Source organism: Strix uralensis, chromosome 1 (genome assembly GCF_047716275.1).
Source record: "Strix uralensis isolate ZFMK-TIS-50842 chromosome 1, bStrUra1, whole genome shotgun sequence".
NCBI lineage: Eukaryota > Metazoa > Chordata > Aves > Strigiformes > Strigidae > Strix > Strix uralensis.
Window position 1 is genome coordinate 143,153,468 of NC_133972.1, and position 13,497 is coordinate 143,166,964.

General features: G+C 40.7%; 1 protein-coding gene across 4 annotated transcripts in view; it reads right to left on the reverse strand.

Annotated features, from left to right (window-relative positions):
* PAG1 (phosphoprotein membrane anchor with glycosphingolipid microdomains 1) overlaps positions 1–13,497 on the reverse strand; it is a 116,606-nt gene that overhangs the window by 40,167 nt on the left and 62,942 nt on the right. For 2 of the 4 annotated variants that reach the window (XM_074883563.1, XM_074883554.1), the window contains one exon: positions 7,257–7,321. The exons of 1 other annotated variant lie outside the window; for it this stretch is intronic. The gene's annotated coding sequence lies outside the window, so the exon portion shown is untranslated. Of the gene's footprint in view, positions 1–7,256; positions 7,322–9,851; positions 10,794–13,497 lie in introns of all 4 variants that reach the window. One more of the 4 variants, XM_074883546.1, reaches the window with a different exon arrangement.

Sequence of the window (13,497 nt, forward strand, 5' to 3'; positions counted from 1 at the left end):
AAATAATTGTATTATCACAAGCTTACAACATATACAATATACACAACATGAACCATTTTTATTTGGTGTAATCCTGCTTTGTCTATTGAAAGCATTGGTTATATGTTGTGTCTAATTTCAGCTACAATCTCTTTAGGGCAAAGATTGTGACCCTGTGGTTTTGTAAAGCCTCATTCACAGTTATAATGGCATATAAATTAAACAAATAAGGACAAATCATGAACTACGTGAATTTATTCTACGTTTATCAGGAATTCACAAATGAGGATTTACGTATTTTGGTATCTGGTTCTTTTTTTTTTTTTTTAAATTGGAAGATACCTTTTAATTTAACTTCAGCAACTATCTAAGTAAAAATAATAACAGGAAAAATCAAGTTAGTGTGGTGACTGGTTGAATACTAAATACACTCATTCTTCAGCCTGGTTCATGTATAACTGCTTCCGAGACAAGCAGGTTTCAATCCCTGTAAAGAGCATTGATGTGATGGTGTTTTAACTACTGCATTAGTTATCTACTCTGAGCAAGGCTAGACAAAACAAATAGCAGGAATAGAGCAGAACTGGATGCTCTAGTGAGCAAAATTAATCAAAAAACACCCAAACCAAAGGAGTACAGATTAGGTGGCTCAGGCTGCAATACAATAAAATGGCAAAATGGGCTTCTGTGATCAGAAGGTTTTGGAGAGTGATGAAACAGTCCAACAAAAATTAGTATTTTATAGATTTGGCACTCCTGGCCACTCACCCCCTACACACTGGGTCAGGGGACGGGCGATCATGGCCACAACCAGAAACACACTGTTGGTAGTAATATGGCTCCTGAGCCAAAGACTCCTAAGCCAAAGCAAGTCTACGATAAAGCTCCGTACACTATACTTTTTTGTGCACACATTTTTTTCCTCTTCAGGAGGACGAGAGGGAAAAAAAAGTGGCAATTTTTATCCCTATATGGAAATATGTTTTAGAAAACAAGCGTTCAGCTTGCTCTAAGGCTTTGATGAGCAGCTCAAAGGACCTCAGAAGACTGCTGGGCTCTTGCACCTGGAGCTGGCAAGTTAGTGAAAACACATAGCGACCTTGGTCTGTAAGAATGAAGGACAAAGACTAGGGTGAGTGCCTCTTTTCAGGTACACCAGTGTTCATCTACAGTAGGTAAAACACAGCAATACTGGTAAAATGAGTTGGCTGTATCATTAGAAATGCTAATTGTCCTGGCTAGCCTTCTGCCCTCAGAGCCCTGCAACTTCACGTGTCTGTAAGGTGAGGTGTCTGGTCCCTACAGCTGGAGTGGGTAATTACAGATGGACATTTCCCATCCTTCAAGATGTCAAGCCCAACTCACCGAACTCATATTTTTTCTCATTTTTGTTTTTGGTTACAAAACTAAAACTTGTAAACGGAACAGCATGTGAGGTCACCTCTGTACACTAGGATGGAAAATGCACCCATTTGCACAGAGTTAATAACATGTCCTAAAATGGCCATTCACCCTCAAAACACATTAGCATGTAATAGCAGCTGCTCATCCTCTGAGTGCAGATGAGTGTTGGAAAGAGGTGCTGAGAGGCTTTGTCCTAGAATTACATGTCACTGGTTTAAACATGATGTGAGGAAATTATTTTAATTGCCCATATCAGTCTAGTACTGAAACAGTCCTATACTGGTTGCTGTCTTGGTAGGCATGATGCAAGTGTCTCTCTCTGGTCACGGTGTTGTTCGAGAAGAACATGTACACACCTGAATGTCTAGAAAGCCTCACCATGAAATAAAATGAAAGAAAATCCCCCCAATAAAATAGCTTTGCAAAATATTAGCTAGTAATGATAGTTTTTGACCACAAGTCTTACATACGAAGATCCAATTTCTTGCAAGTACGAGCACTGAAAGAGCAAGAACTGTTATTTTTGAGATAAATGTTACAGTTCAAATGTCACAAACCATATTAAAGGCATTCACAATTGGCTCTGGGATTTAAAGAGGAAAAAAAAAGACTTACACTGTCATAGGAACATTGGTGGTGATCACAGTGCTAATGACCATGAGAGAAATACAAGACTTTTTTTTAAGCATCATTATCTAGTGGCCTTGAGTGCTAATCAAAACAAGGACTATAATGCCTGCTTTAATGGGGTTTGTCTCAGTAATGCTCCTAAATGGAATAAACTACATTAAACCCAGACAAGCTACAAAGAGAGATAAATGGTAAAACAATACACTGAAAACCTAAAGATTCTTTTAATCTACTATTAACTGAGTTACCATCCATGGCATTTGCAGTTAACTGTGGTTTTGTAATCCATTTGCTGAATTGTATTAGTTAAAATAGAAATGTTGCTGTCCTTCTGTTTAAAACAACAGATTAAATAAGGCCCAAATTAACCTCCAGAACGTCTGGTTTGGCAAATACTGTACTAGAACAGGTTGCATATCTATTTTCTTCTTTAAAAATAAGGAAAGCAGCTCCTCTGGAGTTTTCTCCTGAAGTAAACAGAGGGAATCTGTCCCCACTGAGGTAGTCCTACACATAAGCTGAGCCTCTGCATGTCACAAGAAGGATGCCCTGGCAGACAAAGGACCTTGCACGCTCCCTTACCAATCATTGCCATTCCCTACGGCTCCAGTGCTGCAGGGACAGATGCTGACTGATCTCAGTAGGCTTCAGATCATCCTCTTAATGTTTACAGGAAGGGGCAGTGAATGCCAGGAAGATTAATTCATCGCCATTGTATTCCTCCTCCTTGTTCCTTTGGCCTTGCACATCTCTCCTCTGCATATACTGGCCCAATGCATAGCCACACTGAATTTCCTCAGCTTGATACCCCAGCAGATCAGTTAAATTTGAATCTCTCAAAAGCAATTAAACAGGTTTTCTGATGTATCTATTATGCTGTACCTCTCACACTGAGATAGCAGGATCGTCAGCATCTGAGAAGGAACGCAGACTATAGAGTTTTGGGCAGATCCTGCAGGAAGAGGTGACAATTTACAGATAAAATGACAGCTAAGGAATAGAGGTAGTGATACTTTTATGTTCATTTAGAGGCAAGAGTGAAATGTTTCCAGGGCTCCAGTCTTGGAAAGATGGATTAGCTCTTTGTTCATGGTGAACACAAAATGTAGGATCATGCACCCTATCTTGAGGAAATTTTCAATAAAGGTCTTTAAAAACTGAAGCTGTAGCTTAGGGAACGTATAATTTGTTCTGTAATAAATGGGTTTCCCCCAGTATTATAGAAAAAAATTCCTGTGGTTTGTATAGCTTTTGTAAAATGGTTGCTCTCCTGCTCTCAAGGGATGGCAAAAGGTCAGTGGTGAATACACATGATTTATAAAGTACTCTGGGATGAGAAGTGCTGTGAAAATGTAAAATATTATTAGAGCATACCCTCCTTAGTTGACATACACTGAAATGGAATTGGCTGTGCCACAAGAGCAGAACTAAGAAACCAAGTTAGTCTGATGATAACGGATTGTCTAAAGCTACTGACAGTCTATGACAGTGCAAGTATAAATTCATCTCACAGACAGATTTACCTGACACTAAAAGTTATTGCTGTTCATCTGGAATAGGTGATATATAGATATGAATTTGAAGACTGTGTTACATAGAAATGACTAAGCAGACAAAGATCACTCTGTACCACAATGAAAAAGTGACTTCTGAAGCAGCTGTAGGCATGGGAACTCCTGTGTAGCCTATCCACCTTCTGCAGAAACACTGCCTTACACAAGTCAGTTCCCAAGTGTATGCCAGAGATGCTTGGGATGCCATGGCCCTCATGTGCTTTGCAAAGCCACCCTCAGATAGCACTTTCAGACTCAAAATATGCATCCTATTTATCCCTGGCTTTGATGGAGGCTTCCAAGTTCCCCTTGCAGATTTGAACCTTGAGATTTGTTTACTTACAGTTATATCCAAAGAGGCTTCCTAAAAAGCAGTCTCTTAGCAAACTGAGTGAGAATGAGCGGGACTGGACTAGCGGTCCCAACCCCTCTCAGGGGGGAAGCATAAATTGTCCTTTCACCCCATTTTTTGGGATCAGTTCCAATTTCTCTCTTACTTCTGACCACAATGGTCTATACTTTAACACTGCAATAAATAACCAGTTTGAAGTAGATTTTAAAATATTTTAACAGCTGCAGCAATGACATTATTACTCCACTTTACCATAAACGGAAAAATTCCCATTCCCCCTCCCAAACAAAGACAGAGACTGCAGATCATATTCTGAATTCTTTTCAAAACCTAGGCCAAAAGATCGCACCAGCACAGTCTGTTCCCCTTCACATTATTATTCCCACTCTCACAGATTCTTTTATCTAATTCCCTTCCTCCCTGAAGTTTACACTGTCATTCCAAACATTTTTCAACTGCACTTCTCTTCCCTCCTCTTAAATTCCCTCTCTCATCAGCCATCTAAAACCCTTCTTCAAATAATGCTATTTTCTTTTAGAAAAACAATACCATGAATTCAGCACCACACAGTTATCGGTTCCTACCTTTTTTCCTGTGCTAAACCAAGCCATTTTAGATCCTTTTTCTAAAAAACAACAAAAAAAGCACAGTACAGCACTTTAGCAAAAGTATATGAGCTTCCTGCTCCTATAGGGAAAAAACGAAGTTCTTACTTTTGAATTTATTCATGCTTTCCCATGAAAATTGATACACTTGTCTGAGAGGCAAAGAAGATTCGGATTATCTATATTTGAGGGAATAGTTACATGAAGTTACTGCATAAAATTATTGATTTTCTAACAACAGAAGTTTTAGTCAAGGATAATGTCAAAGTCATTCTCATCTATGCAAAACACTTCTTATCCACACAAAAAAGGCTCTTGATTTCCTCTACACTAAAAAAAAAATGCTACTGTATTTTTCTCTTCACTGATGACTTAAGTATTTGGTTCTACTTTCTTTGGATAATTTTTAGTCTTAATAGATTTGCTCATTTGGCTACAGCTAAATTGCTGTAGTAATGGCAGACAATGACACTCTTAGGCTACGCTATACATGATTAATCCGAGTTCCAACTGAAAGCATTTATCATCTGGGGGGTACCCTTCCTGTTTGTCTTTTCCCTGTGTTTTCAGTTCGCCTTTCCTAAAAAGAATGACAAAAATCAGTATGGGTTTTTAACCTAGGGAATGACATTTTTAGCTCTGAGGCCTATGTGTAAATGTAAATTTCCAGCTGTTAGAACAAAGAAATAGCAAATGTGAGGCAGATGTTAATATATTACCCATTGTTGGTAATACAAGCAAAAATCAACTTTAAAAAGCCCCCCAGCTACTTCAGTAATGAAAGCTTACTTGCTTGGGCATTTACATAGACCTGTGCCTACAGAAATAAAATATATCCAGTTTCCCACAATCCAAGGAGTCTAGTCAAATCCTCTGTGTCGTTTCTTCCTCTTCTGATATTAACAATTCACAGACTAGAACATAGAGCCAATGAAATAATCTCCAGATGTTTCTTCTGCTTAGCAATCTGATGAATGTCCAAAGACCATTTAGGGTCTCTGCTTCTCAGCATCTACTGCGCAATAAAGTCAAGTGATATCTGGAGGATTCTGTATCCTATGCTATAGCACTATTTTTCAGGACCAAGCATATTCAGCACCCAAAGTTAAACCCCATGTCTGGTTTCTATCAAGTACCACTTGACCATAAATCTTCAAGCACTTATGAAGCCAGCATAGGCAGAGCTAATGAGCAACTGCTCTGAGCTCCCTGAGAACTCTTGCTTTCCTTTGAATCCACCAGCTGAAAAACCCACAGCATGTCTGTGAATGAAATAAGGTGCTTCTTGCTGTATCTAGTATCTTTGTTGCTTCTACCACCTTCTAACCCTTGGAAACTTCTGAATTAACTGTTCTGGCATGGTGAACACAAGTCATAGCCAGAGGCACAGATGAGCATGGATATTCAGAGCATACTTATGGTTTAGATTCTCCTCCAGGGTCTCCAGCCTCTCTCTAGCTCTCACCATCTCACAACTCTATCATCTCATCTCTCTCATCTCACATCATCCCCATGATCCCCATGAAACTGAAAGTCCTTCTAATGTCAATACAGCAGCAACTTCCAATTGTCTTGTGTCAGGCACATTTGTGTTTGTAATTCCTTTCACACTAGGCAATTCATTAAGGGCTCTGTTTCGATTACCAAAATGTGTGAACACAATTTTGTATCTCATCTATACAGGGTCACTCTTATGTCAGCTTTTTGACTGTGACAGTCTTTTCCCATCCTACAGACAAAACAGTGTTTACATTTGGTTAGTTAAAATATTTACATTGCACATTCAAATGATGCGTTTTCCCAGTGGCAGGGCTCTCTGTGGTATTTCCTCCTGTACCTACTATGCAGCGGAAATAGATGATTAAGATGAATATTCTGGGTGTCTCTAAACAAGCAGATTAAGGAAACAAGCAGCACAGCTACACTATACTAACACTGCTGGACTTTGCAATATCCATGCAGGCTGTGTAATCTGCCTAGTGCTGCATGAAAGCCTGTCTTTTAGGACCCCAAAACAGAAGAGCTACACAATTTCCAGTCATCATATTTCAAAAAGATTCTTCATTTATTGACCATTTAATTTTTCACTCGGTGAGTGAGGTAGAGTAAAACACGACAGACGTAAGTCCTGGGAGAGGAGGTAAGAATGATGCTGTTTGTTGATCATCAGCCTGTGGATAAGAACCTCAACCGCACCATGTCTGAAGGGGTGCAGAGATGATGGGGGCTGCTACCCAGCAGGAGAAGAGAGAAGTTGAGAAGGAAAGGTGACACTAAAGCTGGCAGGGAAAGGCCACAAAGTGATGGTATTTCTGGGAATCAGAAAATACATCAGACTCTCCTGTTTTAATTTAACACTTCAAAGTCAAATACAATACCGCAAGTGATGCTGCACAGGGACCTGCTGCACCAAGAACTGCACTGTGATGAACACACAGTGTGGCCAGTTCCCCAAAGGGACTGTTTGAGGCTCATAGAAGAGAAAGCGTATGCATATAAAACTTCATGTGATGGTGAAACTCAATATCCTTTAAGACATATTATCACCTACACAGGAAACAGTTAATTTTGCTCATGTATTTGTTACTACCAAACAACAAAGGACCACCTTATGTAAGTCCTTCTGAGAATCAGATGCAGAGTAAAGCAACTTCTCACATGGGAACTCCACAACAATGCAAAATTAGGAAGAAGAAATTAAAAACCCCAGCTCTCAGTGGGTGTATTCCTTACCTTACAACATTGTTCATGTAAGTCTTCATACAGGCTCTCCCAGTGAGGAAGCAAAAGCTTCTGTGCTGAAAAAACAATGAAGTGATGGTGAAGAAGTTACTGCAAAGGCCCTGCCTGTGCTTACATCCATCACAAACTCTGCTGCATCTTTTTGTTTACAGAAACATATACAATAGATGAAAGTTGACTGGGTAAGCAAAAGCTATCTATTTTAAATTGACCCTGGCTTCTTAGTGTCATATACTCTGGAGGAAATGGGTTCTAAAAGTCACTGTATAAATGAGGCACACAGCATTTAGCAAATGAACTTTAAGCAGGATTATTCTATGTGTGGGAGATGTATTTGCTCCACATTTTTAAACTAACAGCAAATAAAACTTTGTGTTTGCTGGTTAAAACACAGCAGTAGAAGTAAAGTAACAGGCTCTACACCAGTATAAAGCAGTGTATTCACAACAATAAATGACCAATTTTGATTTAACCTAAAACCACATTTATCCACATATATTTTTATTTCCTGATATGAGTGTCTTTAGTAAAGCATCCTCTGAAAAATGGTTGTGAATTGCAACCCCTTTAATTATTCTGGTTCCAGTTTTGTGCTTGTGCAGACAAGATCTGATTTGGGATTTCCACAAGAAAGAAAATCATTGAAAGACACAGAATATAATCTAAGGTCTCCTTTCTCTCATGGAGGTAATGACCATGAATATCTCTCATTTCATAGATTAAAAAAAAAAAAAAAAAGGTGGGTCTAAATGTGCTTATTATTACTTTAAAATGTCCTTCTTTACTGTAGCAGGTGTTGTCCGGAACATGTCTCCCTGATGCGAAGGGCATTGTTAAAATGCTGAAGTCCAAATGGCAGGATGCAGGGTCCAACATCATCCCTCCAGCCCTGCTGCCTGGCTGATGGGGCTGGGAAGTGGGGACCTGGCTCCCCTGCACTGGAGCCTGAAGTTTCCCTCTCCCTCAGCAAGGAGGGGGGCATGGGGAAAGTCTGCGTGGAGGGAGTGAACAGGCTCATCACCTGCCCACCCAGTGCCCGACACAGCCCCATTGCCAAGCAGCCTTATGGGGCTGTGTATGGATTAGTGGGGTGGACACTCCTGCACAAAGGGGATGCCGCAAATCTCCGGGCCAAAGGCCAGGATAAACCCAGATACCGCGTTTTGAGTGAGCAGGTAGCAGCCTTGCAGTTTTAATTTAACACTTTTAAATGTTATTTCCTTCAGCCGTCCTCCTGGTTACAGAGCTTGCAGCTCCTGGCCTTTGGCTGGCCAGCTAGCAAAGCCCCACTGGTTTTGGCAGAGGGATGTCCAGTGTGATGGGCAGCGGCTGCTGCTGTCACTAGCAGGATGTTTCCCGGAGTTTCTGCTACAAGGCAATGTGTTTATTCTTTGAAACAGTTGCTCCCTAAAGATTAAAACCAAACAGGAGCACAAAAGCAGTGTGTGTCCTCTGGGGCTGCTACGTGCCATCGGGAGGCACAAGGAGGTACAAGATTCGTTCTCCTGAATTACACACAACTAATGATGCTGCACTGGCAGAAAAGAGTAAACCCCTTCAGCATACAATTGATACTCTCCTCTTTTTTACTGTGTCCGTGTCCCCCCTCCCCCCTCCCCCCACCCCTCCCCAAAGAAATCAACAAAAAATCCCCCAATATCTTTCTTTCAAATTCCAGTTGTGACATTACGAGCTCCAGATGTGGAGTTATGTCGGGGGGTCCCCACTGCAGCTGAGCCCATTCACCCCAAAAGCACGTTAGCCTGGGCACACAAAATGAACAACAGCCACAGCTACAAGGCATGCACTTTTAAGAGCATGTTTGTCATCATCCTCAAATAGCAGTACGAACTCAAAAATATAGTTAATGATTACAAGGGACAGACAGCAAGAGGAACAGAGGAGAGACCTGGAGATGTGCTCAGATAAAATATATCTTTAAAACTAGAAAAATAATAATAATTTAAAAACTATTAAAATATAATTGAAGTAGTAAGAACACACGAGAAATATCTGCATAACAACATAAAATCTGTTTAGCACAGTCTGTGTAATCTTAGTTACTACAAAAAAGGCTAAAAAAATAAATGCAACAGTGATTCTTCTTTCTGCTGAGGTGTGTGGAACAAATGTTAATTTTTTACCACTGTACAGAATGTTTTCTACCCCAGGGAGTACCTGCAGGGGTGAAGAACTCTTTCTGGTAATAGGAAGAAGTATTTACCTTGCCTAATGGTTATATGTTAATGTATTTCTATTAGCAAAATCCATTTAATATTGCATTTACATAGTAGCTTCTGGCTTAAAAAGTAAGAAAGCTGGAGAAGGAGACTTAAATGGTCTTTTCTTTCTCTGATGGGAACACATACAGATTTTCTCATTACTGTAACACGAACTAAACCCACATAAAGGGGAACAGACAAACTCCAATAGCCCTCAGCTGCAGCACGATGCCACCATGAAGCTTTATTCTCCTAAGGAGTACAGCAGACTTCACAACTTTTCCCCTCTCATATTACCCATATTTTAATTAATAATCAAATAGCAGCAATCGCTACTGTGCTACTATAAAGATAAAAACATTACCTTTGATCAACAAGGACTCCTCACCCCGGACCCTGTTTGCATTGTGCAGAGGACACCAGGAGTAGCTATTAGGAGTGCTCTGAAACTCCCTCTTGTTGTTAATGCAGATCTAGGACTTTCTCGACCCCTGTCCTCGGCCACTCGCCGATTCCGTATGCGCGGCGCAGATCCCCACCTTCTCTGGCTGCCAAGCCGGCCACAGCCTGCAAACAATGCCGCCTCTGTCAGCCCGCCGAACGAGCAGTGGCACAAAGACACGCTCATGTACAGCCCCGGACTTTTTTTTTCTTCTTCTTCTTCTTGGAGTACAAGCTGATGAGAATGGATGGGAGAAAAATGCTTATGTATTTGAGAATAGCCAAAGCCTCGTTGTGTTCTGGAGGAGTAAGACGGTGTCGGCGTAGGACGGGCACCCCAGTGCCTAGAGGGGAGATGAAATCTGCACTGGTGAGAGTGCTCCCTGCCTCGCTTCGCACATTTTTGTTTCAGATCCGTGGGTGGCTGCGTGAGCAAGCAACCGAAATAGGGGAGGAGTTACGTGAAATGCAATTTATGACTTGAAGCCTTGTCTGCCTTTTCGAGAGCAGGACGGAGAGCCGAAATCGCAGCGTGATGACACAGCAGTGTGCCTTACACAGGTGGGGACCTGCCACCGCCTGCCCTCCCAAACTGGCTGGGAAAGCTCCCCTCCCTGCTGTGGCGTTATCCATGGGACAGGGCACGGATGCAGCGGCTGCTCTCGCACTCTGGAGAGCCTCTGAGCACACTGGCTGTTCACTCCCAACCCATGGCTTAATTTTCAAGGAGGCACGATGCTTCACGATCTTAACAAGTGACTGTAGGACGAGACAATGAATGACATCCTCAGCAGATGTTTACAGCTGTCAGTAGGAAGAGGGGAACACAGCATCATCTTAAATCCCAGTCTTCTGCAAAGCTTCCCTTGGAAATCAGAGAGGAAAAGCAGAAAGTCCTTTTGAAAATCACACGCCTGTATTTTTCTTGTTTTGAAAGGACTATTGTGTGGATGTTGCACAAATTTCACGTAACTAGGTTTGTTTTCTTTCCTAACAGAAAACGAGAAGCGATGTGGCCTGGCTCCAGAGGAGTTGGTGATGATCCCTGCTGAAACTAATTGGAATTTTACACTTTAACTCAAATATTCCCAAGCCAGACTCCACGATAGATGGTAGCTGTTTCACATTCCTCCACATTAATTATAGTTCAGATCTTAAAATGCTGCAACTGAACAGAGCAGTGAGCAACAATGTGTTGTCTTCTAGAAGCAAGCACCAAGGGACATGCATCCCTAGGGTGCAGCACAGCTATGAAATCATTCCAAGTCCCTGATGAAGCATCGCAATTACAATAATTTCCCATGCAATTAGTAATAATTGGTGACTTGCTGGCAATTTCCCAGGGGCCCGATCTCACCCCTTTAGCAGTTCCGACCAGGTCAGGCGGCCATGCAGCCATCACTGGTGCCCCAGCTCTCGGGGCTCATTTTTGCTGTTAAATTTCTGGGGAACTGGCAAGGGTTATCTCGAATAAAGAATAATCAGAGATATGGCACTACCAAATTAACGCATATGAGTTTGTAACATGAGACAGAAAAATAAGAGAGACTTCTAAAAGGAATTTATAAACATTTTTTGAAAATAACTTGTTTCAAAGCATCTCACAGAGGCCGAACTCCAACATCATTTTCAGGAGAACTGAGGAACAGTGCCAGTGGATAGTAACAGCCCAGTAAGACTTTGAATCTTGTACTCAAAATTAAGCTGAGAAAGGAGAGCTGCAAATGAGCAACCACCTCTTCTAATTTTATCCTATAATAAGAGCTCTTAAGGAAACTTTTTCCTTTTATCTATTAATAAGATCAAGTTATTTGTCTTAAGCATCTTGCCAAATGGACTTAAGCAGGAACAGGATTGCTTTATATCGGCAGAGTCCCATGGCTCTGTGGCAATAAACAAAATCAGATGTTCTTTGACAGAACATCATAAACATCTAAAACATATTTGAGAGTATCTTCCAGAGTCAGTGTCACAGCTGATGGATCTCAAACATGATCTCCACAGAATTACATAAGTAATCTCAAAAATCCATATACTTCTATCATTTAAAACAAAGTGCTGAGGCAAGGATGCCCCAAATGAGAACTGCACGGAGGCCAGCCTACACACACCATTCAATAACTAGTAAAGGATGCAACATCTAGTGGTAAACTACATTAGGAAATGCTTGTTGCTAGAGGCAAGCAGAATACCTTCAAAACAGGTCAAGTATAATCAAGAGCAATGTCCTACAGGCCAGCTTTATTCCTCCTCCCTTTTCTGCTTCTCCTAAGTTTCTAGTCCACATGAACCAGTGGTCCTCAGCATTACTCTTCTCATACCATTTTCCTCCTTTACTGTGCAACGTTTGTGAACTGCAAGATAGCATCAATAGGCTGCCTAATGCAAAATGTCTATACTTGGTATACTTGGAGGTAGTCAAGAACATTAATGATGGTTACTTCTCTCGGAAATCTTGGGTCTGGAGCAGAGGAGGGTGCTACAGCCTGCCTGTGCCATCTCACTTCATCTCTAATAAATCGCACCTCCAAATTTTACTTAAGGGCTCATGTTGTACTTAGTGTACACAAACTCAAATGTGAAAACTGAAATTCACAGTATTTACATTTGTCAGCAGATGTATAGAGATTTATCATTTACATATATGTGGCTTATATGACATAGTTTATCAATTTTTTTCTTGGAGATCCTTCACTCTCTGGATCTTTGTGACCCTATTTGATTTTGATTTTGTAAAGGCCTTATTGTCTTTTTTTTCAACATCTATGGCATGTAAAGATCCATCTATTATTTTTTAGTGTCACATGAGAAATGAATACTTTCAGACTATTCTCACAACTATTCAAAAATACAGATGATGACCTCATTTACACTGATGTATCCCCACAGTAATTCCATTAACTTCCAGTATCTTCTGAGATGTCCCTCACCTTAGCTCTCACACATCCTTAGCTCTCAAAGAATATAAAACTACAAAGATATTGCTCAGGGCAGTTTAGGTGGCAAAAGAGTTCAGTGGAGGGATGAATTAAGGAACCACAGAATGAAAGTTTCAGAGAAGATCTTTTCTATAAAAACATGCAAGAGGAAGAAGCACAGTGTGCACTCTGGCAGGGACAGAAAGGTGCAGTATGTGTCTCTGGAGTTGCAGAAGCATTATTAGATTTCTTAGTATGCTGCTACTCTGAAAAACCTGGTTTGGTCACAGACTTCTGCAACACACACACACGTTCACACTCCCACTTTACATCTACAATGTTCAGTTTTCAGAAAACACAAGACCAAGAGTTTCTTTCTCCAATGAAGTATGCCAAGACTTAGTCACTGCTACTCTAATACCCTGATATCAAGTTCAATCTTTACAAATATAAAGCAAACATCTTTAAGTAAATTACGAACATCTCTGTCCATACAGGTAAGACTTACACTTGTAAATTACTTCTCTAAATAGGTGTTACATCAAATCCTCCACTCATCAAAGATAGATGTGTTTAGCCTGAATCAGGTGATAATGAAGACTTAACCCTAGAGATCTTAGTTAAATTTGAATTAGCTGTTGATGAAACCAA